Source organism: Apium graveolens, chromosome 1, assembly GCF_009905375.1.
Source record: "Apium graveolens cultivar Ventura chromosome 1, ASM990537v1, whole genome shotgun sequence".
NCBI lineage: Eukaryota > Viridiplantae > Streptophyta > Magnoliopsida > Apiales > Apiaceae > Apium > Apium graveolens.
The window spans coordinates 69288133-69292688 of record NC_133647.1 but is presented as its reverse complement, the minus strand read 5'-3'; positions in this window follow the sequence as shown (position 1 = coordinate 69292688).

Here is a 4556-nt window from a genome sequence, read left to right as displayed (position 1 = left end):
AGGACACATAGTCGGTAACGAAGGGATCAAAGTGGACCTAGTAAAGATTGAAGCTATTATGAATTGAGAAAGGCTAAAAACACCAAAAAAAGTGAGAAGTTTCTTAGGATTGGCAGGATATTATCGAAGATTTGTTCAAGACTTCTCGAAAATTGCGACACCTCTGATGAAGCTTACCAGGAAGAACGAGAAGTTCATATGGAACGAGAAGTGTGAAGAAAGTTTTCAGGAATTGAAGATGAGAGTGATCACGACACCTCTTTTGTCACTTTCAGAAGATCAAGGAGAGTTTGTAATCTAGAGCGATGCTTCTCATAAGGGATTAGGTTGTGTTTTGATGAAGCATGATAAAGTTATTGCATATGCGTCTAGACAACTGAAACCTCATGAGTAGAAGTATCCTACTCATGACTTGGAACTAGCAACAATAATATTTGCCCTGAAAATTTGGGGGCATTATCTATATGGAGAAAGGTGTGAGATTTATACGAACCATAAGAGTTTGAAGAACATATTCACATAGAAAGAACTTAATATGAGACAATGAAGATGGTTATAGTTGATCAAGGACTATGATTACACGATTAATTACCACCCAGAAAAAGCAAATGTAGTGGCATACGCATTAAGCAGAAAGGAGAGATTGAATGTCTTGACAGTACCATAAGAGTTATATGCGGAATTTTGGAAGTTGGAATTGGAGATCAAAATCTGCAAGCCTAATGAGGCAAAGATGTATAGTATGACCTTTCATCTAGAATTGTTAGAGAAGATAAAGAAGTGTCAAGAGAAAATAATGGATCAGGATATCAATCATTTGGTAGGGGAAGAGTTATGCACTCAAAAGAATTGTCAAGGTATTGTTAGATTTTCTTCCAGAATTTGGATTCCACTAGTGACAGAGTTGAAGAATGAAATTGTACAGGAAGCTCACAATTTAAAGTATTCAATCCATTCAGGGAATACCAAGATGTACATGGACTTAAATGAGAATTATTGGTGACCAGATATGAAAAGAGAGATTGCGGAATGGGTTAGCAAATGTTATACGTGTCAAAGAGTTAAGGCGGAGCATCAGAGACCAAGTGGATTATTGATACCATTAGATATTCCAAAGTGGAAGTGGGAGCATATTTCTATAGATGTTATAGTCGGCTTACCAAGGACAAAAGTGAACCACGACATGATTTGGGTTATTATGGACATACTAACTAAATCAGCTCATATTCTGCCTATTAACGAAAAATTTACTGGACAAGCCGGTTCCCATGTATTTGAAAGAGATAGTAATTCGTCATGGAGTCCCTTTGTCTATTGTATCTGATCGGGATCCGTGATTTAATTCAAGATTTTGGAAAAAAATTCAAGAATGTTTGGGAACCAAATTAAATATGAGTGCATCTTATCATCCATAGACAGATGACCAAAGTAAAAGAACAATCCAGACAATTGAAGATTTGTTACGTGTTTGTGCCATTAATTTTAGAGGAAATTGGGATGAGCATTTGCCCTTTATAGAATTTGCTTACAATAACAGTTATCACACCAGTATCGAAATGCCTCCCTACGAAGCTCTTTATGGATGCAAATGTCGATCATCAGTATATTGGGATGAAGTTGGAGAACGTATGATACTTGGACCCGAGTTGGTGCAACAAACAAAAGAAGTTGTCAAAGTTATTCAGAAAAGATTAATTGCAGCACATGATCGTCAAAAAAAATATGTAGATCAAGCAAGAAAGGACATGTAGTTTGAAGAAGGAGATTTAGTATTGTTAAAAGTGTCATCGTGTAAGGGATTGTCTAGATTCGGAAAGAAGGGAAAGTTAAGTCCTAGATATGTTAGAACTTTTGAAATTTTGAAGTGTGTCGGCAAGGTAGCAAATGAATTGGCATTACCCCCAGCATATGGAGCACATTCATAATGTCTTTCACGTATCAATGCTTAAGAAGTACAATCTAGATTCTAGGCATGTAATCGAATATGAGCCGATAGAACTACATGCATATTTGACATATGTTGAGAATCCAATAGAGATTTTAGAAAAGATAGAGGAAGTGTTAATAAACAAAGTTATAAATTTAGTAAGAGTATTGTGGGGAAACCCAAGGGTTGAAGAGTCAACCTGGGAGTTAAAAAGTGATATGCGTGAAAAGTAACCTCATCTAATTGCTTAGGAGATTTGAGGACATAATCCTTTTAGGGGGGAAGGATGTAATATCCGGGATATGACATGTAATTATTTTTGTTAATAAATAAATATTATGTGATTATTATATGAGTTTTTGGTGAATTATCTGTTAATCGGTGTCTGTGTTTGGGTGTTTATATGTGGTAAAATTTGAGAATTTTAATTTTATATTTCTAAAAAAAATATAGATAATTTTGATATTTTTCTGTTAATTTATATGTTGTTATATGATTTTATAAAGGATTTATAAATTTAATAAATTATTTTTCAGATTAATCAAAAATTATTTTGAATATTTTAGTAACAATATTTGCGCCAAAGTTGAATCTGTGTTTCAAGGCGTCATAAACATTGAATCTGTGTTTTGACTTTTTTGATCCGGAGTACGATTTTACCTGTACGGTTCCTGATACAAATTTTACGATATAATTTTCATTTCGGTAAATTGATAAAATCCGTATATTCGAGAAACGGAATATTTTGATTAAACTATTATATTATCTTCTCGTAATTCGTGTAACCAAATCGATGAGACCAAGACTGTATTTATAAAAAGGCTGGTTTTGATAATTATCCTAAAACCGGTACCGAATTGGATCAGTTTTATTAATACTTAACGATTAAGCATTCTATTTTTAGATCTGATATCATCCAATGGGGTACCAGTATTCTGTAAATATAAATAGTCATTACCGTATTCTATTTTGTATAGATAAACATAATTAAATGGTAAAATTATATAATTTCCAGAGAAAAACCCTAGAATTCGTAGTGTTCTTCGTAATCAAACCTAAAAACGGAAGCGTTAACGAACTCGGATTTGGATGTGTGAGTAACCAAAATGAAGCTTGTGAAGAGTACTATTAAGTTCTGTGATTTATACTACTGCAAAATCAATAGGTATTTTTCTATAATTTTATTTATTTTCGAATTAATTTGGATTAAATTATGAATTTTTGATTTTTATGTTTTTTGTGTGATTTGATGCTTGCATGTTGTAGAGAATTTGATTCTGATCATTTTGGTATGTTATAATAGTTATTTGGAGTCCAATAACATGTTCAAATTTGTTTTTAATCTTTGAATTATGAAATTAGGGTTTATAAATCATTTGAATGTTTTATATTGAAATTAGGGGTTTTGATCCGGGGGTTATTAGTGAAATTCATTGATACCAACGTGTAGAGAGCTTGTACAAAGGAATTGATTGGTGGTGGTTTGATAAACAAATGATACCGGAATCGAGCAGGCCGGAGAAAAGAAGAACTCGTCGTCCGACAAGTTTTCTTGGAGTTATTCCGGCCAACTCAGGGGTTATTTGTGTGATTGAATTATATGGTTGTATTACTGTTATTGAGTAGATTGTTTCTGGAACAGATGGTGGCTGAAAGGTACCGGAGTCTCGAACTCCGGCGAACCTGTTGTTTTCGGCGAAAAAACTGCAAAATTGCAGTTTGGTCCCTCTACTTTTAAAGATGGTGAAGTTTAGTCCCTGTAGTCTCTGGAATTTGCAAAAATAGGATTCCTGTTTTGAAAATTAATAAAAATCATATTTTCTATTTATTTTAATTTCAGAAATTCATTTTTAATATCTAAAAATTCCAAAACTCATAATTTTAATTCTAAAATTTATTTTTAATTCAAAAATAAATCTGAATTATTTTATTAATTAATTTTAGTTAATAATTAATTATTTAATTGGTCAATTAATAATATTAATTGATTAATTGATATAGTTAGTTATTTATGACGCCCTCAATTTCGGGGTTAGGAAATGAGGACCCACGCACAATTAAACTAATATAATAATAGCGGATATAATAAACCCCGATTAAACACTAACATGATCTAAATAGGATTAAGTAAGAGACAAGATTATAACTACCAACCAGAATAAATATATTACAACCCAAAATAATAATAAATTTAAATTTATTCGACTCCGACATGGAACCGACATATAACCCATTGTATCTGATCCAACTTATACAATCCTTTCAACTTAAACACTTTCTCTCACACACTGCTACCTGCTCTGGCATCTGGAAACCTACGACACGGTAGGGACCGCCCGGAACGCTCTGGCGAGCGGTGCGCCTAAGTCTGGCCATCTTCTTTCTTAACTATCATGGTTAGCAAAATATATGAGCAAAAAAGCTCAGCAAGTAACTATAAAACAGTTTTATAATGCAATAACTATATTAATATCAACCAACGAGGCATTCTACTTTAAATATCTAGGTGGAAGATTTCTTTCTTTGGATATGAAAGGGTTATGAAGAAAGATTTGGGCTTTCAGGAATCAAGGCTCAATGAAGAATTTGGATTAATCAAGCCATTAAGTAAGGAAGAATGTAAAAGTTC